Genomic DNA, 25,122 nt, shown 5'->3' with positions numbered 1-25,122 from the left:
CCAATACTTTGGCCACCTGATGTGAAGAGGTGACTCATTTGAAAAGACCCTAATGCTGGGAAAGACTGAAGGCGGGAGAAGAAGGGGACAAAAGAGGATGAGATGGTTGGATGGCATCATCAACTCAATGGACGTGAGTTTGGGTAAACTCCAAGAGTTGGTGATGGACAGGAAGGCCTGGCGTGCTGCAGTCCATGGGGTCACAGAGAGTCGGACACGACTGAGCAACTGAACCAAACTGAACTATCTGTGTGGGAGATCCTCTGTAACAGTACCCAGGAAAAGTGCTCTTGAGTGACCATGTAGGGTGTTTCTTCTCATTTGTCATTACAAACAATGCTGCAAAGTATAGCCTTGACTTGCTTGAGAAATTCCCAGAAACGGAACTACCCAGCCAAGGAATGATTACAATTTAAATACAGTTGTCGCTATAATTATCCTCCAGACAGGTTTCATCACTTTATGCCCTACCCCTCATCCTCCCTGAGTTTCCTCACACCCTCAGAAATACAGTTAGTCAGATTAACTTTTTTTAGCCTTTGTAATCCAGTAGGTGAAAAATAGTATTAATTTGCATTTCTCCTCTTAGGAATGAGCTTGAGTATCTTTTCTTGTATAAATTCAGGTGTTCTTCCTCTGCTACAAACTAACTGTTCACATCTTTTGCTCATTTTCCTATTGGATTGGTTGTTAGTTTCTTTTAAATTGATTTACTTACATCAAAGCTGTCAACCTTTGCTCTGTCATATATGGTGCAAATACTTTCTGTCAATCCTCATTTATCTCTTCACTTAATCTATAGCTTGTTTTTCAACTTGATTGTAATTTAATTGACAGGTAACATTGTGTAAATTTAAGGTAAACAGCATGTTGATTTGATATCCTTATATAAAGCAAAATGACTACCACCTTAACATTAACTAACACCTCCGTCCATGATGCTGGGAAAGACTGAAGGTAAGAGGAGAAGGGAGCAGCAGAGGATGAATTGGTTAGATAGTATCATCATCTCAATGGACATGAATGTGAGCAAACTCTGGGAGATACAGTGGAGGTGACAAATAGGTTCCAGGGATTAGATCTGGTAGACAGAGTGCCTGAAGATCTATGGACTGAGGTTCATACTCTATAGTAGGCAGTGACCAAAACCATCTCCAAGAAAAAGAAATGCAAGAAGGGAAAATGGTTGTTTGAGAAGGCTTTACAAATAGCTGAGGAAAGAATAGAAGTGAAAGGCAAGGGAGAAGGGGAAAGATATACACATCTGAAGGCAGAGTTAAAGAGAATAGCGAGGAGAGATAAGAAGGCCTTCCTCAATGAACAACACAAAGAGATAGAGGAAAACAATAGAACGGCAAAGACTAGAGATCTCTTTAATAAAACTGGAGACCTCAAGGGAACATTTCACACAAGGATGAACATGCTAAAGGACAAACAGTAAGGACTGAACAGAAGCAGAAGAGAACAAGAGGTGGAAAGAATACACAGATATACAAAATACACAAGAACACAAAAATGGTCTTAATGACTCGGATAACCATGATGGTATGGTCACTCACCTAGAGCCAGACATCCTGGAGAATGAAGTCAAGTGGGCCTTAGGAAGCATCACTACAAACAAAGCTAGTGGAGGTGATGGAATTCCAGATGAGCTGTTTAAAATCCTAAAAGATGACACTGTTAAAGTGCTGCATTCAATATGTCAGCAAATTTGGAAAACTCGGCAGTGGCCAGAGGACTGGAAAAGGTCAGTTTTCTTTCCAATCCCCCAAAAAGGCAATGCCAAAAAATGTTCAAACTACCATACAATTGTGCTCATTTCACATGCTATTAAGGTTATGCTCAAAATCCTTTAAGCTAAGCTTCAGCAGTATGTGAACCAGAACTTCCAGATGTTCAAGCTGGGTTTAGAAAAGGCAGAAGAACCAGAGATCAAATTGCCAATATTCATTGGATCATACAGAAAGGAAGAGAATTCCAGGAAAACATCTACTGCTTCATTGACTATGCTAAAGCCTTTGACTGTGTGGATCCCAACAAACTGTGGAAAAAGAGATTGAAGAGATGAGAATATTCTTAAAGAGATGAGAATATTGTCTCCTGAGAAACCAATATGTGGGTCAAGAAGCAACAGTTGGAACCTAACATGAATCAACTGACTGGTTTAAAATTGGGAAAGGAGTACCTCAAGGCTGTACACCTTGCTTATTTAACTTCTATGCAGAGTACATCATGTGAAACACTGGGCTGGATGAATTACAAGCTGGAATCAAGGCTACCAGGAGAAGTATTAACAACCTCATATATGCAAATAATACCATCCTAATGACAGGAAGTGAAGAGGAACTAAAGAGATTCTCAATGAGGGGCAATGAGGAGAGTGAAAAGCTAACTTTAAAACTTAACATTCAAAAAACTAAGATCATGCTATCCAGTCCCATCACTTCATGGCAAATAGATGAGGAAAAAGTGAAAACAGTAACAGACTTTATTTTCTTGGGCTCCAAAGTCACTGTGGACAGTGACTGCAGCCATGAAATTAAAAGACACTTGCTCCTTGGAAGGAAAGCTATGACAAACCTAGACAGTGTATAAAAAAGCAAAGACATCACTTTGCCGATAAAGGTCCGTATAGTCAAAGCTACAGATTTTCTCATCATCATGTACAGATGTGAGAGGTGGACCATAAAGAAGGCTGAGTGGCAAAGAATTGATACTTTTGAACTGTGGTGCTGGAGAAGACTCTTGAGAGTCCCTTGGACAATAAGGAGATCAAACCAGTCAACTGTAAAGGAAATTAACCCTGAATATTCAATGGAAGGACTGATGCTGAAGCTAAAGTGCCAGTACTTTGGCCACCTGATACAAAGAGCAGAGTCACTGGAATAGACCCTGATGCTGGGAAAGAGTGAAGGCAAAAGGGGAAGCAGCAGCAGAGGAGACGATTAGATAGCATCACCGACTCCAATGGACATGAATCTGAGCAAACCCCAGGGAGACAGTGAAGGATGGGGGCTGTTGTGCTACAGTCCATGAGGTCACAAAGAGCTGGACATGATTAAGTGACCAAACACAGCAACAACCTAAGACTCTATGAGATTCCTTTCCCCACCTGCCCTTTGCTCTTTCACCCCGCATATTACAGGATGAGTTGTTTTCAGCAGGAAAATATTAAGAATTTTAAATCTTTCATTTGAGTAAAATTGATACAATATGAGTCGTCTATTTTACCCTTATACATAATTACTTACCAGTAGTCACAAACGATCAATAGTCACAAAAATATTTATAAATGAAATATAAAAGCCTTCTCCTGCCTCAGATTCATGTTATTGGTTATGCCCATTTTGCAAAAACTATTCAAATGGAATTCAAGCATAACTACATTCCCTTATGGGAAAAAATCCACAGCAAGATTTTTTAAAAAAATATTTCCTACTAAATGTCAAATACGGAAACGTGGAAGAGCAGGGTTTACATTTTGGAGACAGCAGCTAAGTGGTCAGGTAATCTCCCATTGGACATTCCACCAGTAAATTTGGACATTTGTTGATGAAAATACATCTCACATCTTGCCTAAGATTATATATCATCTGATGGTTGCCATGGAAATAGCAGTAATGCTAACAAGGATTAGCCCCATAGGGTTTTACCACTGGGTACAGGATTATTTTCTGTGAAGTCCCTGGGGAAGCAATACACATACTACGTGGGGATAAAAAACTGGTGAAATTTAAGTAGTGAAGCCCAAGCCCTTCCTCCAAATTAGAGCCAATCCATTCCCTACCCGGATAATACCTACAGCTTCATCACCTAAGTTCTGAGCCTCTTTAGATCCTACATTCTCCACAGTCTTTCCTAACAAACCTCAGCTCTCAACTCTCAGTCTGTCTTTTGATTCACATTCTTTAATGGCCTACATACCATAATTTATTTATCTAATGATAGTGTTTTGCCTGGTTTCCCAGATGCAAACTGAATCAACAGTTCCTGAGTGCGTGCTCTCCACCAGGCAAGGTACTGTCACGTGAATGATTTCCTTAAGTCCTTATAATGACACCTGTTAGGCACGTATCATTAACCCACTATTTAGATGAGGAAACCAAACTCTGGAGAGGTTAAGTGATTTCCCCAGTACAAGTTTATTTCCTCAAAACAATCATTACTGTTTGACTATAGGCTCCTCAAGGAAAGGGAGGCTTGCCTCTTGCCACTTCTCCAAGGGCTTGGCTCACAACAGGCAATCAGTTGGCCAAAAGTGACTTAAAGAAAATCAACAGATTAAAAAAGAAAATCAACAGAGAAAAAAATAAATAAAAAGGACTACCCTGGATATAAACAAGTGGAGAGGCAGACACTGCTGGGGCTTCTGTTTGTTTGTTTTTTAAGAAATCAAACATACTGAAAGAGTCCTAATAATGTCCATTTACTATTTTGAAAAAAATAAAAGATCTTATATAAAGCTATATTCTATGAACATACTGTTTGGTCTTGATCACTTGCGAGATCTATTGCAAGACATTTTTTATTACTAATAGTGTAATGAGGTTAATATGTCATTTCTTCAAAAAAATTTCAATAGTAAATTCAAAATGTTCACATATTTTCATGACTAGGAAAAAAAAAAGGTATTAAGAGCTAGAGCTTGTCCTCGGGACTAATTAAACATGTGTCTTGGTGGACAAAAGGTTAAGAAGCAAAGAGCACTGGGGCAGGGATCGGCTGCTGCTGGACTCTCTTCCTAGCTGGATGAACATAAGCAACTCAGGTGAGCAATCTGGCCTCCGTCTCCTCAGGCCTTCCAGCACAGGGACGAGCTAACTCTGCACAGGGACGAGCTAACTCTGCCCATGGCCAAACTGTCCTCCAGGGACAATGAGGTGTTACTTTGTGTTCTGAGTTGGCATCTGGTCTATTTTCTTGTTTCTCCAAGATGGTGAGAGAGCAAGAGGAGCTTACTGCTTCTGGAAACTGCCAAGGGTGTTGGCTTCATGAAAATGGAACCCATAAGCTTTAAAGTTGACTCAGTGTTCTCCTTCTGAGAAAAACAGAAGGTCAGAGGATGAGCCTCTTTCAAAAACTTCAGATTAAGAAAAACAGAAATTTATTATGGAAAGTTGGCTACAAAAAATGTCTATGATTTTAAACAAAGAAAGTTGTTCCAAGTGAGTGTCTACTTCTCAGGAACAGTTAAGAGATCAAAAGCATATCTCACTTTCTCAGCCATTAAATACATAATAAAACCCCATTTCCTACTTCTCCAACGTGTTGGAAAATCGATGAGTTAATGTTTGCTAAAGCTTTCGGGTACAAGGTGCCATCTCACAGCGAAGCACTATCCCATTTAAACTTGTTTCTGTTTCTTTTCTGTCATCTCCCACGCTATCTGGGATGGAATGATGGAGATGATTAACTAACTGCAGTCTAATAAGCCTGAAAATTCTTCAGAGCAGCGAAGCTTAAAAATATAGAAACGAAAATTAGGGCCCATTCAGACAGAGGCTCATTTAAATGTTGGAATAATTATTCCAAACCGAAAACAATCCAAATAACCTGTCACCTGAGAGATCCCAGATGGAGGAGAAAGTGCTATAAAAATTAAAATGATCATAATCACTAACACATCTAACATATGAAGGAAGAGCAGAAATCCAAAATGGCAGTAATTCCAAATAACGTCGTAATCCAATACTATTCCAACACACTTACTAAACATCCTCCACAGGAAAGGTAAGATGTTAGGCACTGATTAGGATGCAGCTACATTCAAGGAAGGACATGAAACAGGCAAATGAACAAACACATTTCACATTTGCTAAAGCAAAAATAGCAACATAGAAGCACATATATTAAAACATTCAATTGATAGAACTTAAGTTCTGGAAAGTGAACCCTCAAAAAAAGCATACTGAATCAATGTATTTATACATTTGGTCATGGATAATTATGATTTCTATACAATGAGATGCAACAGTTCTAAGTTTCCTTCCAATCAGCCATAATTACTACATAAACTCACATGAGTGGGTATTAGGAAGCATGACAGAAGTACACTTCTAGATGGACCTAGAGAGTATCATACTAAGTGAAGAAAGCCGGAGAAAGACAAATATTATATGGTATCACTTCTATGCAGAATCTAAATAACAGTTCAAATGAACTTATTTATTTATAAAACAGAATGGACTCACAGACAGAGAGAACAAATTTATGGTTACCAAAGGGGAAGCAGAGAATGGGGGAGGGGGGATAAATTAGAAAGAAGAAAAAGGAAAACTACATTACCAGATTAACTTGAGGGAAAAAACAAGTCTGATGCTCACAATACAAGGAACTGGTTATATTCCTGATTCTATAGTTTGCTGCCAACTGAACAAAGTGTAGCTAGTTTATACTGTAGAATTAAACTAGAATAAAAGCTAGTAAATTCATAAAAGTCCTGAAATCATCTTCCACGGTTACACTTTCTCACCCATTAATTTTACTTCTAGGAATCTATCTTTAAGAATAATCAGAGAAGCCATCAAAGCTTTACGTACCAAGCAATTCCCTATGGGTATATCCTATAGGAATACGTGTTTCTGTCCACAAGAACGGATATCCAAGATTGCTTATAACAGCATTATTTGTTAACAGCTAAAACCCATAAACAACAATTAACCAGAAAAATAAGTATGTTATATATTCACACAGCAGAATGCAATACACCAAAGCAAGTGAATTACCTAAGATACATGTATCAACACAGATGAACTACAACAAAATGTTAAGCAAAAGAAGTTAGACACAAAATAATTCATGCTGTATGATTCCATTGGTGGAAAATCCCCAAACAGGCAAAGCAAAACAGGATTATTTATGGATTCACACTTAGCAAGTAAAACTCACAAGAAAGCAAAGGTAAGGAGTGATCACCACCAAAGTCTGGGGAATGGCTGCTCTGTACGGAGGGTGGGGTGTGCTTACGCTGGGGCTTGTAAGACCTAGAGCATGGAGCTCAGTTAAGCCAGGCTGATTCCTGATCACCAGCAATGATGAGATAATAAATGAAAAGTTTGCTGATCCCTGAGTCCTTTCAAAGAAATTGGCATGTGAAGCCAAATTCTAGTTTGGGAGTTTCATGGATGTCCTTATATGCCAACTAGAGTCACATGTCGTGGTCTCTCTAGGGATCAATTGCCCAGAACCAGAAACTTCTGTTCCAGCCCAGCATTCCCACTCCAGGGAAAGAGACCCACCACAAGGCTGCAGCTCTCAAACCCCTCTGTGTTTAGTTAACTCTAGTATCATAACTTTATGCCTTGATTGTATTTCACATGTTCCCAAACCTGCACTCATTAAAAGACAATTCTTGGTTTGTCAGGCAATCTTATTCATTATGTTTAAAGTCTTCCTAATCTCATTTTTAGAGATAAAATACAATTTATGTTAGTTTAAAAGTAATATTGGTTCATTTTCCAACATCACAACACTAGGTTATATGAACCAAAACCGTATGGCCAAAGGAAACCACAGGAAACATTTGAAAATTTAGTTGGTGATATGCTATTTTTGTCAAAATGCTCAGTGACCACAAAGGATGAGAAACTGTGTTCCAGTATTTGGTAGTGTGGAAAGCAGAACCTTTCAAAAGTCAATGCCTGACTGTTTATAATAGCCAAGACACCTAAATGTCCATCAACAGAGAAATAAAGAAGATGTGGTACATACATACAATGGACTATTACACAGACATTAGAAAGAATGAAATAATGTCATCTGCAGCAACACGAATGGACCTAGAGACTGTCATACTGAGTGAAGTCAGACCGAGAAGCAGAAACAACACATGACATCCCTTACACACAGAATCTAAAAAGTCATTATACAAACGAACTTAACTTACACAACAGAAACAGACTCACAGACCTAGAGAACAAACTTATGGTTGCCGAGGGGAAGGGATAGTTAGGGAGTTTGGGATGGACATGTACACACTGCTATATTCAAAATGGTTAACCAACAAGGTCCTACTATATAGCACAAGGAACTTTGCTCAATGTTATGAGGCAGGCTGGATGGGAGGGGAGTTTGGGGGAGAATGGATACATGTACATGGATGGTTGAGTCCCTCTGCTATCCACCTGAAACTTTCACAACATTGTTAATTGACTATACTCCATACAAATAAAAATTTAATAAAGAAAAAGTCAATGCCTGAAAACTCCACAGATTACATGTCATGTCAAAAGTGAGACAATAAAATTGAATAACAGGGGATCTCACATTATCATCATAAGTGCACATCTTCTAGTAAAAAATGTTTGATTTGAATCTAGCAAGCTGCAATACGTAACCTCCAGTTAGTAGGATATGCCAGGGAATAGAATGATTTAAATGTCATTATGAGGAAGCAACCACACATTCAGAGGCTGAAATTTTCTACAGGACAACTGGCCCAGTTTCTTCAACATGTCAGTGGAAAAGAGGAATTGCACTAGAATAAATAACACTTAAGGGACCCGACATATTAGAACAAACATAATGCACGATCCTGGATTGGATCCTGATTTGCAAACCAAGAGTAAAAGAACATCTTTGGAGATTAATTGGGAAAATCTGAATATGAGCTTGAAGTTAAGATAAAGAAAAGTTACTGCAGTAAAAAGGCATAGGTCATTAATTTAAAAAGGAGGTTACAAAACAATACATGCAGCATATGATTTGGTTTAAAAAAGTATAGATGAATTTACATATACCTAGGAAAAGGTTTCTAAAGATTTACACTAAGCTATTACAATGGTGCTCTCTGGAAGGTGGACATGTGATGTTTTTATTTTTTCATTATTCCACTTGTCTCTATTTTCTAATTTTCTTCAGGTTACATGCACTGCTTTTGTAATAATTAAAAAATAAGTTAAATAAGAGCTGCCAATGGCCAGGGGGATTCCCTGGTCCAGTGGTTAAGAATCTGCCTGCCAACGCAGGGAACATGGGTTCAATCCCTGGTCCAGGAAGACTCCATGCCTACTGAGTCCACACGCCCTAGAGCCCATCCTCTGCAACAAGAGAAGCCACCACAAGAAGCCTGCTCACCGCAACTAAAGAAAGCCTGCACACAGCAGCAGTCACAAAAATAAATAAATCTTTAGGAAAAAAACTGTCAACGGCCAGGAAGAATTCCAAGAAGACAGAGGAGTAAGACCTGAGCTCACCTCCTTTTATAAGCACACTAAAATCACAACTATTCAGAGAGAACCTATTGATGAGAAAAAGACCTGAACCTTCCAGAAAAGACCTTTCACAGCTAAAGGTAAGAAAGAACCACAAGAAGGTGAGTAGGAAGGGCAGAGGGGAAATATAGCTAAGACCCAAACCATCGAGTGGGTGACCCATAAACGGGAGAGTAACGACAGTTTCAGAGGTTCTCCCCAAGAGCGAGGGGTCTGAGTCCCACATCAGGCTCTCCAGCCTGGGGGTCCTGCGTCAGGAAGATGAGTCCCCAGGATGTTTGGCTTTGAAGGCCAGTGGGGTTTACTTTTAGGGGACCCAGAGGGCTGTGGGAAATAGAGGCTCTAGTCTTAAAGAGTGCACATAGAATCCCACCTGCTCCAGGACCCAAGGCAGATGCAGCAATTTGAAAGGAGCCTGAGCCAGACGCACCTGCTGAACTTGTGGAGTCCCCCAAGAGGCAGGGGGCAACTGCAGCTCACAGTGGGGACAGACACTGGTGGCAGCCATTTTGGGAGCTTGTTCTACCCCATGGACACTGGTACTGGCAAGAGTCATTCTGTCAAAAGACTAATGGATAAAGATGATGTGATAGATACACACGTGCACACAGCAATACCACTCAGTCATAAAAAAGAATGAAATTTCCCCATTTGCAACAACATAAATGAACCTGGAGGGTATTATTCGCAAGTGAAGAGAGTGATAAGGCATTAATCTCTAAAACATACCAACAGCTCATGCAAATCTAAGTTTAAAAACCTAACAACCCAATAAAAAAATGGGCAGAAGATCCAAATAGACATTTCTCCAAAGAAGACAGACAGCCAAAAAGCACATGAAAAGAAGCTCAACATCGCTAATTATCAAATCAATGCAAATCAAAACTACAGTGAGGTAGTACAAGGTAGTACCAGAGGTATCACCTTACACTGGTCAGAAAGGTCATCATCAGAAACTCACAAACAATAAATGCTGGAGAGGATGTACAGGAAAGGGAACCCTCCTACCCTGTTGGTGGGAATGTAATTGGTGCAGTCACTCTGGAGAACACTATGGAAATATAAGGAATCCAAATTGGAAAAGAAGTAAAGCTGTCACTGTTTGTAGATGACATGATACTGTACATAGAAATTCTAAAGATGCCACCAGAGAACTACTAGAGCTAATCAATGAATTTAGTAAAGTCACAGGATACAAAATTAATACACAGAAATCTCTTGCATTGCTATGCAGTAAAAAAAAAAAAGATCAGAAAGAGAAATTAAGAAAACATTTACTACTACAACAACAAAATACCTAGGAATAAACCTCAAGTCTCTTTTAATCTTTTTTCGTTTTTTTTTTTCCTCATGCTGTTTTTTTTTTTTTTAACTTTATTTATTTTTTAAGTATTTATTTATTTGGCTGTGCTGGGCATGCGGGTTCTTCAATCTTTAGTTGCAGGATATGGGATCTAGTTCCTTGACCAGGGATCAAACCTGGGCCCCCTGCATTGGGAGTGCAGAGTCTTAGCCACTGGACCACCAGGGAAGTCCCTATTTTTTATTTTATCTTTAATTTTGGGGTATAGTTGATTTACAATGTTGTGTTCATTTCAGGTATACGGCAAGGTTTATCAGTTTGGATTTGTCTAATCACTTCCTTATAAAATCAATTAACTTGCTCCTCTAAAATAGGGTTGGCAAATTTTCCTTAAAGGTCCAGACAGGAAATAGTTCAGGCTTTGTGGGCCACTTACTACCTCCGTCATATACTCTTTTTTGCTTCCTGGTTTATTTCTGTCTTGTTCTAACAATTCTTTAAAAATGCAATACCTCTGTTGTAAAGCTATGTTTTTCCCCTTGAAATAACCAAATAATCTGTGGGGTGATATTTCCAGTTCTCCATCTACCTTTCACCTAATAATTTTTATCATATGTAGATGGTTTTTGCCTGGATCACATATTTTATTAGGAGTTGAAATGGTGATTCACTAATTATATCATTACTTCTCCAAATACTAGCTGGCATTCTTACATAAAAAAAGAGCATACCCTCTTTACCTAGAGTTATTCAGTTACCTTAAAACAGTTGCTACTAGAAAAATGGTCAGTTATTTCCTTCTATCAGTATTTAAAGTAAGCAGCTGATATTAGAGTAATTTTTAAGATGGTCAATTGTGGGATGGGGGAAGCTTCTCTTTTCTGAGGACTCATGGATTTTTACATATTCATGCGAATAAATCAACTGCAGCCATTATTCTCCCTGATGCTCTGTCGCAACTTCAGCCAGTGCAGGTCCTTTCAAACTGCCTTCAGTGTCCTTTGACACAACTCCATTCGCTTGTTTGATTTAAACTGAAGTACACATATAATTGGGGCTTCCCTGGTGGCTCAGAGGATAAAGCGTCTGCCTGCAATGCAGGAGACCTGGGTTCAATCCCTGGGTTGGGAAGATCCCCTGGAGAAGGAAATAGCAACCCACTCCAGTATTCTTGCCTGGAGAATCCCATGGACAGAGGAACCTGGCGGGCTACAGTCCACGGGGTCACAAAGAGTCGGACACGACTGAGTGACTTCACTTCACACATATAATTATTCCATTAGATTCTGCAAAGCTTTCTTGTTTCTAGCACAAAATGATTTCTCAGGCTTACCCTGTTGAGTTCCTACTCCAGACTTGGAATTTCTCTTTTTCTCCAAGAAGCCCTGGTTCCTTCTAGTGGGGAATGATATAGGAAGTAAAATCTGTGCATTAGGGGTACTCATCACTACTAGCATTTGATTAATTTAGGTTCTTCTGCAGAAAGAGCTAGGAAAAAAAAATACATGATGAACTTCACTTGTATCTTCTGATTTATGTTTATCTATCTGTCCTCATGTCTGATTTTTCTGATACTAACTCCTTGCCTGATTCTTCTTCACAGCAGTCCTCATACCCATTCCCTTGCTCATCTCATGCATGCTGTAACTGTTAAAGCCATCTCCTGCTAAATACTGAAGTGCTACTGTTTTTGTCCCTGCATTATATGACATTGCATGACTCTGACCATGAATCACATTAAGCAAAAATGAAGGGATATTGCCATTAAAGTAATGTGTAGCAACATTTATTTGCTGAGCAGTAATTTTAGAACGCCACATCTGTCTTAATTATTTACCTGAGAAAACAGATCGATTTATAAAATCGAATTTTGTTTTCTATATCATCATCAAATTCTATAGACTTCTGAGCTTTAAGGGCACCGTGATTGGCACCAGAGATATAAATGAGTCAAAGAGAGTCTTTAGCATGAGTTGTATCAACACATACAACTGCTCTTTAATAAGCCAGGAAGTATCCTAACAATCTTGTAAGGTGTATAGTATGATTCTAGCTGTGTTTTTAATAATCCCTATTTTTTGTCCACATGAGAAAAATGTGCAGTTGCAAACCCTGAATCTCAGTCAACACAGCTAGTAATCAACAGAAACAAAGTAAACCCAGACTCATCTAGTACCAAACCCTGAATCCACCTCACTATGCCACATTGTCTCCTAGAAGGGGTGATGACGGATGAAACACGCCCTAACTGCAGCATGGCTTAGTTTTTGCCTTCATTCCACACCACCTTTCAGACACTGACTGTACCACTGAGGTGGAAGAAAGTGCTTATCTGAGAGGTTCCCCCAGCGGCTTTATGTCATTCTAACAGGGTATCCCAGAGACTCTATTCTGCTTAATGCCTTTACTGATGAAGGATTTAAGAAACTTGTAACACTGGCTGCTGATAATCAAGTAGGCAAGAACAGCTGTTACCAATCCTAGTTTCATATCAGAAATAGTAATTCTCATCCTTGGTTACACATTATAATCACCTGCTTAAAAAACAAAAACAAAACAAAAAAAAACCTCGTGACGTGCAGGTCACATCCCAGAGCAGCTAAATAAGAATCTCTGGGGGGTGAGACCCAAGAATCAGAATTCAGTGCAAAAGCTGCCTGGGTGATCCTTACGTGCAATCAGGGATGGGAATTAGCTTTAGAATACAAGAACAGCATTCACTAAGCGACTTCGATAAATGGAGGTAGGAGTGAGAAGGTTCCAATCCAAAAAAGATGAGACCAAACGAAATGGATAGACAACAAACAGCATTTTGAAGTCAGCAAGGAATAAGCATGAAAAGCAGTGTTTCTAAGAATTTACAGTCTCCATTCAAAGGCACTTTGATTAAAGGAGAGATTGCTATTTCTCTAGCCTGGTTCAGGAAAGTTAAAATTCTCACCTGTAAGGCTCCAAAGCCTATGCTCTACAAGTCACACCATCCCCAGCAGTAACAGCTGTCACTAATTGAGTACCTGTTATGAGCCAAATGTTTTAGTTTCTAAACAACTTTATGAAATAGGTCTCTATTTTACAGAAGATGGATAAAAAAAGATAGCTTACATTTATTACTAAACAAGTCATCTGGACCAGTAACACCCAACTGTGATCCTGGGGGCACCGAATTGCTATTCCAGTGCACACAAAGCATTGCCTATAGACAAAATACCTCATGTCATTAAATGCTGTTGTGATAAGAGAATATATATATATCCTTCTAGAAGTATCACTAATTCTGTGTCATTTTTACTCTTTTTAGCGACCTGCAGATACTAAAATAAACTCTACTATCATGTGAGAGCATACAATTTTAAAAAATATTAGGAAGGGGTCCTCCTGTGTTGAAACTGGAACTCTCAGGCACTGCTTGTGGGAATATAAAATTATACACGCCTCTTTGAAAAGCAGTTTGGCAGTTACTTAAAAAGTTACACAGAGATATATCATAGTAATTCCACTCAAGAGAAATGAAACAAACATCCACACAAAGACTTATACATGAATCAAATTCATGATCAAAGCAGCACTATTCATAATGGTTGAAAACTAGAAACAATACAAAGATCTATCAACTGATGAACCAATAAACAAAATATAGTATAATCATACAATTGAATACTATTCAGCAGTAAAAAGGAACTAACTACTGATATGTGGTACAACGATAGTGAACCTCACAGACATTATGCTAAAGAGCCAGACACAAAAACTACCTGCTGTCTGATTCTATTTATACAAAATATCCAGGAAAGGTAATCAGGACAGATCAAAAGCAGATTAGTGTTTGCCTGGGGCTGAGGGGGGGAATGGGAGTGGGGGTGGTAACCAACTGCAAAAGGTCAGGAGAAAACGTTTGCGGGGGCAGGGGTATAGACATGTTCTAAAACCAGATCACAGTGATGGTGGCACAATTCTGTAAATCTGCTAAAAATAACTGAAGTTTACACTTACAACGAGTGAATTTTACACTGTAAATTATACCTCAACAAAAGTGAAAGTCACTCAGTCGTATCCAACTCTTTGCTAGAGTTGGATATACAGTCCATGAAATTCTCCAGGCCAGAACACTGGCGTGGGTAGCCTTTCCCTTTCCCATGGTATCTTCCTAACCCTGGAACCAGAACCCAGGTCTCCCGCATTGCAGGCGGATTCTTTACCACTGAGCCACTAGGGAAGCCCAAGAACGCTGGAGTGGGCAGCCTCTCCCTTCTCTAGCGAATCTTTCTGACCCAGGAATCGAACAAGGGTCTCCAGCACTGCAGGCGAATTCTTTGCCAACTGAGCTATCAGGGAAGCCCTATATCTCAAAAAGGTTATTCAAAAATATTGTAGAAGGTTCACTGGATTAGAGTTGTAAAAGAGGAGGGTCATCATACTGAAAGACTGGGAACCAGCAATATAGACAATAGCGAAGGAATTCAGCAAGAGTGAGGGTGCGTAAACGAAGTAAAACAGAAATTCGCTGGGTAAAAATTTTTAGTAAGAGTTATATTTACTATACACTTGAACCACAGAACTAAGTAGTATATGCCTATTTGACTTGTGAATGTTGTCTTATACTCATTCTATTTCATCAAGGTGCTCGGCCTCCTGCAGGAGATGCCCTGAACACACAGCCCTCGACTCAACAGAATCAAGGACATGAATGAACCGGAACAGACGACAAAACAGAAGTGACAGAAGAAAAGTGCTAAAGTGCTCTTGGTGGTCAGTAGGAGGAGAGATTAAAACAGGTGGGGAACGAACAGCAAAGGCCTTATGAAGGAAGCAGTGACTCAGTTTAGCCTTAAGGCCTGGGGAAATTCCAACAGGTGGCAACGGGAGGAGAGTGTGAGGTGGGAAAGCACAGGGCATTCTCAGGAAACACGCTAGTCCAGTCAAGGCACAGGGCACAGAGAGGGAATGGGAGATGAGGCTGGAAACGTGTAGGTCCAGATGGTACAGGGCTCGAATGCCATGCCAAGGAGCCTCAACTTTATATAGTTGGCAAAGGGGAGTTCCCAGAAGGCAATGAGTTATTCAGAACTTCCATGGAAGAAGGTAATCTGATAAAAGGAAAAAATTAAGGGGCAGAGCAGAAATGCAAGATAAAGGTGTGATTACTGCCTAAAGTTCAACAAAGGATGTGGCAGTATAGAAAGGAGGGGGCAGATTCTTTGATCCCAGGAAGGAGGGGAGGTTCATGCTGAATTACAATTCATCTCTTGAGAGCTTCTGCGTTGTCATTTTTTCCAATGCTTTTGGGATCTGTCTGTCTCTCCCACTGGCAGTTAAGAGTCCGTTACTAACATCTTTGGCAGTCTGTGTTTCAGGAGATACATTTTTCATTCACTTTGTTTTTCCCCAAAGGATTCTATTTGGCAAATAAATTCCTTTCACTTTAAGGAATGACTTTTTAATTCATTTCTGCCAGTTTTAAAATAGGATGTTAATTTTGAAAAACTGGCCTCAATCCTATGCTATGTTCAACTTCAATCTGGTTTTTGAAGAATAAGTCAAATATTTAAATAGACTGCAAGGCTTTGAATCGACTCTAAATAAAAACTGGTATGCTTTCTGTAGAGTTCCTATTAAACACCGAAGTTCCTTTTCAATAATCTGTCTGTATACAGACTGCATAAAAGAAAACACTACTGCTTAAGTAAAGAGAATCAATTTTACTGCAGAGTTTAAACTCTGTGTTTCACAGACTTTTTATAACACACTTGTGCATAAACCACAGCTTTTCTTGCTCTGTGACCTTAGATGAGTCACGTCCTCTTAAGGCCCTAATTGTTTCCTCAAGTGTAAGATCAAAGAATCATACAGTAGAAGCTAAGCAACGGGTTAAGCCTGACCTTCAAAACTGTAGTAAGAAGGAATTCTCACCATCTTAAAACATTATTCTAGAAATCTGAAGTCAAAGTGGTAACCACCTATGCTTTCAGTCTTCAGATCAATAAACCTTTTCAGGATTGTGGCCATGTGTGTGGCACTATACCAAGCACTGCTGGGATAAAAATCAGTTAAAGACACAGTCTCTGCCTTCATATTGTCTAAAGCCCAGCAGGAAAACAAACATCATCATTGTGAGATTAAATGGCAAGAAAATATAGACCTCAGGCTTTATCATTTAGATAAACTGAGTCTGAGAAAGAGCATCACAGGTCAGTGCCCCTAACCTTTGAGGACAAGTTAATGTTTATCCTCTGTCGGCAGCCCTCCCTTAGGAGGGAAGAGGCTGTGTGGAGCATGAGCGAGAACAGAAGGTCTTCTGTGCACAGTTTATAACTTTGTTAGTTTTATTTCTGTGAAATTATTATGGAATAAAGATCTTAAGTGATGAGGTATATCCCAAATTCAGTTAATACCTCACTTCCTTAATTTATATAATATTAGAAAACATGAAATTGACATCTATTACTTAAGTCTTATCATGAATCTAGAGAGAAGGCCATATGCTAAAACACCTGTGACATCATGGTTACGTCTTCCCTGCACTCTGAGCCTGACCACAGCAATGTCATAGCGGAAAGAATGACTGGTATCCATAGAAACATCACCAGACTGGGACCATGTAAAAAGCTGTAACCTAGCAACTGATGACGAGAGGTGTGTGTAGGGGGAATTCTTCCAGTTCAGCAAATGATAAACATGCAACACTGAATGCAACTAATAATACTAGGGCAGTGTGGAAAATCTGACAGATCTGTAGAGAACTGGGAATGTCAGGCTTCTTTTTAAAAAAGCAACTTGTACCATGCTGCTTAATTTTAAACAGGAAAAGCATGTAAACACCTCCTCACTGCCTATAGTATCAGTTGTGTGCATGGAAAGTACCTTACACGTCATGACCAGAATGGAAAATGCATTTTGTAGTGGCACCAATCATTTCAACCTCTATCTCTCATTATACAGAGGCAATGAATTTTGTTGAGAGGAGAAACCATCCCTGGTCTCAGAGAAGGATGGATGTGTTCTATATGTAAAGAAGGCAACATTATAAAGCTCCCAGATTCCCCATATACCACATAAATGTGAGAATGTTTCCCTTAGGTATTTTCTTTTCAATAGCGATCACATAAATATCTATATACATGGATATTTAGAGAGTGGAAGAAACATCTAGTTCAATCCCTCATTTTACAGTCACAGTCTGAGACCCAGAGTGAAATTTTTTTAAGCTCAGAAAGTTAGTGACAGAGCATGGGCTAGAACTGAGGTCTTCTGTTTTCCATGCCAACCCTTTCCATTAAAGGAGAATTCCATTTTTTTTTTTTTTTCGTTCATGTCTAAAGAGGAACATCATTTGGGTTTTATCAGAAGGAAAAAAAAAAACCACTGGGATCTTAGGGTTAATCTATTATAACAGTTAATGTTACCCTATTTAATATAAAAATGAATGTGTGTCATAGCTCAGTCAGTAAAGAATCTGCCTGCAATGCAGAAGACCTGTGTTTGATCCCCCAGTTGGGAAGATCCCCTGGAGAAGGAAATAGCAACCCACTCCAGTATTCTTGCTTGGAGAATTCCATGGACAGAGGAGCCTGGCAGGCTACAGTCCATTGGGTCCCAAGAGTCCGACACAACTTAGAAACTAAACCGCCATACTACCCTAGAGCAATTTGAAAAATATATCCTTTTTCTTTGGAAATTCTATTCCAGGTTATAGCTTCAAAGGAATTTATTCAAATCTGTGATTATCAGAGATATTGCCTGAGTACAAAAGACCAACAGTTTCTCTATTTGGAACAAAATGGTATACATGGCACTGTTACAATGGTCTGCCAACCCACTCAGCTTCCTTAACTACTTACTAATGCATTAGTGATTTACAAATCATGTTATAATATACAGGTGAAAAATATTTTACAAGTAAAATATTAAGCAGAACTTTAATACATGAAACATAAAACCGCTCAGGTTGAAATGGAAATAGAGGAGGGGACAGGAATCCACCAGCGAAATGTCCCTTTCAGCTCTTCCTCCCTTCAAACTATTCTGAGGTACCTCTTGGAAACCTGTGGCTCCTCTGATCACAGTTTGAGAACCACTAATCTAAACCAATGGCTGTCCAAGTTATGAGCGTGGTGTGGGAGTGGGTTTCCCTCTCCATATGCCGTCCCATATACAATCTTATAAGAAGCCTCGATAAACAGATACAGATAAGGGTAACCTCTTATCAATATGAAATATTTTATAAATTTAACTAAGATTTAAAAGATTAAAAATAACTAGGTCTTTAAAAAATTTTAAATTGGAGGATAAGGATGATAGTACTAGCTTTACTCCGTATCAATGTAATTGTGGATTCAGCTTTTATTTTAAAGCACTGAAGTAGTTACAAATGCGACCAGTTTCTACACAGTTCATCTTACAACAGTGTCATATTATTCAGTTAACGGAGAGGGCACAAAGGCAAGGTAAGCTGGCAGCACAACCTGAGACACCAATGGTCTTTCACTCATTTAATGTGGCGTTCCTCTTAGAGAGCACATGATGTGTATTCTGGTAATGACTCTGCAAAGTGTGACAAAATCTTAAAAACAGTCAAATTTGTGGAATCTCCAAAAAGACATTTTACAAACATTTTCTAGTCTAGTCCAGCTAGACTGGAAGTTCTTTTTCAGTTCTAAAAATTATGAGAATACTGGATCATTGTCCTGGACGCCAATGAAGAACAATGGAGAAGACGCTGTCACAGTTAAAACATTATCAGCTTTTCTGCTGATTATGTTTACTCACTGAATACAGATACATTATTTTTCAAGGCAACAATATTTAGGGACCAGACCTGTGGGTCAGCCAGCATAGGTAACAAAAGAGTGCACAGTTTGTGGCCATTTTTTGTTTTCTCTGCCAGTAAAGGCCAACCTTACTATCACCTGCAATCATTTGCCAGGTATAAAACTTAGAGGCCTCACCTCACATCAGGCAGGGGCAGCTCATTTAACTCTGTTTCCATCACTCCAACACAACACACTTACCTGTCTACAGAGACCAAGGGAACCCAGGTTAAAAAAAAAGCTGACTACCAATGTACTAAGTCAAATCTAGCAGCATTAAGAAAACCTACTCCCACAGTGATTCATCTAAATCTTGGGCCTGGCAACACCCCAAACTTAGACTTAATGTTCCAGAACCTCTGGCTCTCCTCTTTCGAAAAAGATAATCAAAACACGATATAGTTGTAACTAACAGAACCAACCTAAGATTCCTGAATCAGGCACAGTTCTCTCTGGATAAATAATTAAGATCAGTCTCAAATAATCAAGATACGAATCTACCCATTAAAAACACCCATATGCTGAACGAACAAGCGATTACCACCTTAATGTGTTTAACACTACTAATTAGCCATAGTACCAATCTGGAAAAAGCTGAAAATGCTGTCTTCACAGAGAGCTCCTATAGGCAAAAACCTCTTTTCTTTTCTAGCTGAAGTGAGCCTCTTAACAAATCCTTCTCAATCTTCATAGTACCTCCTTGATAAATACAACCTGCTGAAAGTGGACCCTAAACCTCTGGATTCATTTTACTCAGTGACTCTGAAGTTACGGGGCATCCAAAACAACATTCAGCAAATATCAACAGCAACAATAAAAACAAGCCAGTGAGATGGAAATACACGTGAAAAGAGTTTTGTTTCTGATTGACCACCTCTCCTAGAAAAGGTACAAAAACCAATCTTAACATCACTAGTTAATCCACAACCACTTTAAAGCCTTGAGCAATTCACTGAACTTCTGATGATCAGTTTCCTTATCTGTCAAATAAAGAATAACTGCCATCAGTTTCATCACAGAGTGGTAATATCTGAGGAGGTCCCATATGTGTCCTTTTGGAAGTCTGAATTACTGTTGTCTGGTTGGGAAATAATTTTGTCTTCAAAACTTCTTTCATGGATAAGCTGACTAAAAACTGCCATGTCTTTTTTTTATACAACACAAAACTGGTAAATGAAACAGACTCTAAGGAGAAGACAAGTGAAATACAGGCCCCTACTCCCAAAAGCCCATTCAATAATTAAAACTACTTTTGATGAGCACCTGTTCATCTGTAAAGTGTTCACTGTAAAGTGTTCTAGAAACAAGGATGGTTGTGTGTCACCAGGCAGAGCCACAACAGTCACGATTTTGAGAAAGAAACCTGGGAGAAATTTGCTTCAAAAAGTACACGGATGCAGAGCTGCTAATCCCAAATGAGCTGTTTAAACGACAGGGATCTGTTTACTCTTCAGGGGAAAATTACTCTTTTCAGGAAGATTAGCTCCAGCTACTGTGCAGCCTACCTTCTTTGTGTGCGGATAACACATTAGAGGCAGACTGAGGAATACAGCTTAGAATAGGCAGCAGACAGACAAAGCACCTGTTTGCACCAACTTCCTCCTACTCATGTCATGCCACAGACACCAACTCAGAAGAGGGGTTCTCCTAGCGGCTGAGAGTGTGGGGGACAAACGAGAAGAGGGGGGTCATAGAGGGTAGAAGTCAGGGCTAGATGGGATGAGAACTCATCTGAATACAGCTTCAGTCACTCTGAATAACTTCTTGGGGAGAGTCAACAGAAGGCACTATAAAACAGAGCCTCAGGCCCTGTGAGTGCTCAGATGACTGTGGGAAATTTAATGCAATATTTCACCTCAATACAACAGAATTCTCACTGTTCTACTTATATGAAACCAACATGGATATTCAAAGGGTAGCTCAAACTTCATCCAACAGTAATTATTTATTTTATATTCCAACCTTTCCTCTAGCCTTTGGTCTCTCAATTTAGTGATGCCACCATTCCCTAGGGAGCCCAAGACGAAAATCCAGGAGTCATTTTTTATTTCTTTTCTTAACTCCCTTTCTCACATCCATCCATTCCATTCAAAACTCTTGGCTGGTTCTACCTTCTAAACATACACCCCATCTAACCCTTCTCGTCACCTCTATAACCAAAGTGACCATCAACTCTCCACTGGAGAGTGGCTTCTTCCCTGACCTCTAAGCTTCTGCTGCTGGCCCCTATAATCCGTTCTCCCACGGTAGCTAGAGTAAAATTTTAAAATAGTTATCGATCAGGTCTTGATACTCCTCTGCCAAAAGCAGATCACTGGCTTCGCAGCACACTGAATAAAACCCCAAATCTGTCTCATGGCAGGAAAGGGCCTACATCATCTGGCCACTGACTACTCCCCTTTGACCTCATCTTCCTAAGCCAACGGCACCACAGTCACATCAGCCTGCTTTCCATTTATTCCTAGGCTGGAGAAGGTGTGGAGAAAAGGGAACCTTCGACACCACTGGTGGGAATGTAAACTGGTGCAGCTGCTAAGGAAAACACTGTGGAAGTTCCTTAAAACTAGAATTACCAATCCGACTCTTGGACATATATCCGGACAAAACTGTTTAATTCAAAAGGATAATGCACCTTTATGTTCACAGCAGCCTTGTTCACAATAGCCAAGACATGGAAGCAGCTTAAATGTCCATCAGCAGATGAATGGATAAAGAAGATGTGGTACAGCCCAGAAATAAACCCACATACCTACCGTCAATTAATCTTCGACAAACAAGGCAAGAATATAGAATGGAAAAAAACAGTCTCTTCAGCAAGTGGTGTTGGGAAAGCTGGCCACTTGCCGGTAAATCACTGAAGTTACAACATATCCTCTCAACATACACAAAACATAAGACATGACACCATAAAACTCCTATAAGAGATCACAGGCCAAACATTCTCTCACATAAATTATACCAATGTTTTCTTAGGTCAGTCTCACAAGGCAACGGAAATAAAAACAAAAAATCTGCACAGCAATGGACACATACCATAGAGAAAATGAAAAGGCAGCCTATAGAATGGGGGAAAATATTTGCAAATGATGTGACCAACAGGGGCTTAATTTCCAAAATATACAAATAGCTTATACAACTCAACGACAAAAAAACAAACAACCCAACTGAAAAATGGGGAGCAGACCTAACTAGACATTTCTACAAAGAAGAAACAAAGGCTTCCCAGGTGGCTCAGTGGTAAAGAATCCACCTACAATGCAGGAGACACAGGTTCAATCTCTGGATTGGGAAGATCCCCTAGAGAAGGAATGGCAACCCACTCCAGTATTCCTGCCTGGGAAATCCCATGACAGAGGAGCCTGGTGGGCTACAGTCCATGAAAGGGTCACAAAGAATCAGACATGACTTACTGACTGAACAACAACAAAGGTATCCTTAGGATATACGCAGCAATGTCGATACTAAGTGCTACAGGATAAACCTAACTCGACTCCCAGGAGGGTCAATTTTACACAAATATTTTTGAAAAGAGATTTGACTAGTAGACAAAACAGTTTTAACATGCTGATAAGTTCTGGGGAAACTTCAGATTCTTCCATCCTCTCAAATTAGAGAATCAACATTGGACTAGACGCAGAAATCTCATCTTCATGATGAGGATATGATGGCTACCATTTATTGAGCACTCACTATATGCTAGACATCATAGTTAGAGTGTACATACATTACCTCATTCCGTCCTCATAACATCAGAAAATAGTAATAATACTACTGTTTCCATTATACAGAGGACAAAACTAAGATTTTAAAAAGTGGAAAAACTTTCCCATACTCACCAAGCTAGTAAATAGCATAGTTGGTATCTGGTCCCAGGGCTGTCTGGGCTCCAAAGCCTGTGACCTTGATTGCTACTTCAGAAATTTGAAACTGAGGCAAAGGAACCCTCATCAGTCTTAAACCGGAAGAGCCTTAAGTAAGCCACATATCTTTTGGTCCCTCCAGTTTTTCTCAGCTATAAAATTAGGACAATTCCCATCCCTTCCATCATCATAACGTGGCCAAAAGCTTATGAGGTATATATCATAGCATTCTATTTTAGAGCTGAAAAGAATCTTGGTCATACAAACACCTGAATATGAATGTTTATGGCAGCCTTATTTATAAAAGCTAAAAAGTGGAAACAACCCAAATGTCCATTTATTAATGAATCAATAAACAAAATACGTTGTATCCATGCAATGGAATATTCTTCAACCATAAAAATGAGGTTTTGATACACACTACAGTGTGGGTGTACCTTGAAAACATTATACTAAGGGAAAGAAGTCAGCCACAGAAGGCCACATATGTATGATTCTATTTACATGAAATGTCTAGAATAGACAAACCCATCGAGATAAAAAGTAGATTAATGGTTTTCAGGTGTCAGGGTGTGGGATGGGGATCAGGAGGAGCGAGGAATAACTGCTAATGGGCACAGGCTTCCTTTGAGAGGTGTGAGATGTTCTATAATTAGATAGTGGTGATGGTGAAATTGTACTGTTAAAAAGCACATATTATGGTATATGAATCCTATCTCAACAAACAAACATTAAGAAAAACCATGGAGGCCATGGCAGCGAAGGAAATACATTTTAAAATACTTTGGAAGAATCAATCAGCTATACTTCAACAAAAACAATACTCTGGACAAAGCATCATGGAAATATCAACACATTTTAGATACCATACATTTCATGCTAATAAAAACACATTATTCACTCTGTAAGAAAAGCATGGCCTACTACTACTTTTGCTGGTTGTTAACTTGTTCTAAGAGAATCTTAATTCACTTCAAACTACTCCACTCCTCTAGTTCCTGAATACTCAGTTAATAAAATGATAATAAAATGCAATCTAAACTGGCTGCTGATGGAAACCCAAGGGGCTTGGCCTGCTTAAAGAGAGAAAAGAAAAAAGCCACAAAACTCACCAAGGGCCTACATTCAAGGCCAGAGAAGACAACAAGAATCTAGATCTAGTGGAAATGCTATCCTCCCATATTCTTCTGGGAACCATGTATCAGAATTGTCTATGGAAAAATTAGGCAGAGGAGTCTCAACTATAAAAATACTACCTTAGTAAAATAACCATCAGCACCAAAACAAATTCTTGAACTTCATATTCTGCTTAACCTAAACATATTATCTCATTTCGATTTCAACAGCACTTGCATTAGACACAACTTTTTACCCCCATTTCAAAGATAAGGAGAGGAAGTAATAAACAAGGTCACCCAGTAAAGAAGCAGAGTCAAGATTCAACACGCATCCGAATTCTAACTTGCTTTCTCCCACCACCTATCTTTCACCGGATCAAAAAGCAGAGTTGAGGCGGCTTCTGCTCATGTCACTTTGTAACATGAACTCAGCTCCCAATAAATAATTTCCTCTTAAATTGTTCTGGTTTGTTGTATTCCTTTCATAAGTCTCCATAAGAAACATTAATTCAGAATAAGTATTAAATGTTTTTGAACAAATAAATCAATCTGGCCAGGTTGACCTGGTCAATCTTTAATGAAAGGACTTCCCTGGTTGTCCAGGGGTCCTGGCCAATGCCGGGAACACTGGTTCAATTCCTGGTTCAAGAACCAAGATCACACATGCTGCAGAGCAACCAAGTCTTCACGCTGTAACAACTACAGTCTGCACGCCCTAAGCCACCACGGTGAGAAGCCCAAGCACTGCAAGTGGAGAGTAGCCCCTGCTCGCCACAACTAGGGAAAGCCCATGCGGCAGCGAAGACCCAGCACAGGCACAAATCA

The 25,122-nt window shown here is 39.4% G+C and overlaps 1 protein-coding gene and 1 non-coding gene across 6 annotated transcripts in view; both read right to left on the bottom strand.

Moving 5' to 3' along the window:
- Positions 1–25,122, bottom strand: part of BICDL1 (BICD family like cargo adaptor 1) — an 80,176-nt gene that overhangs the window by 46,709 nt on the left and 8,345 nt on the right. The window lies entirely within an intron of this gene.
- On the bottom strand, positions 10,671–10,743 carry TRNAG-CCC (transfer RNA glycine (anticodon CCC)). Its single transcript has one exon. It is a non-coding gene; the product is annotated as a tRNA-Gly (tRNA).

Source organism: Ovis canadensis, chromosome 17, assembly GCF_042477335.2.
Source record: "Ovis canadensis isolate MfBH-ARS-UI-01 breed Bighorn chromosome 17, ARS-UI_OviCan_v2, whole genome shotgun sequence".
NCBI lineage: Eukaryota > Metazoa > Chordata > Mammalia > Artiodactyla > Bovidae > Ovis > Ovis canadensis.
Note: the sequence above shows the minus strand (reverse complement) of the source record. Positions and strands in the feature narration are given on the sequence as shown.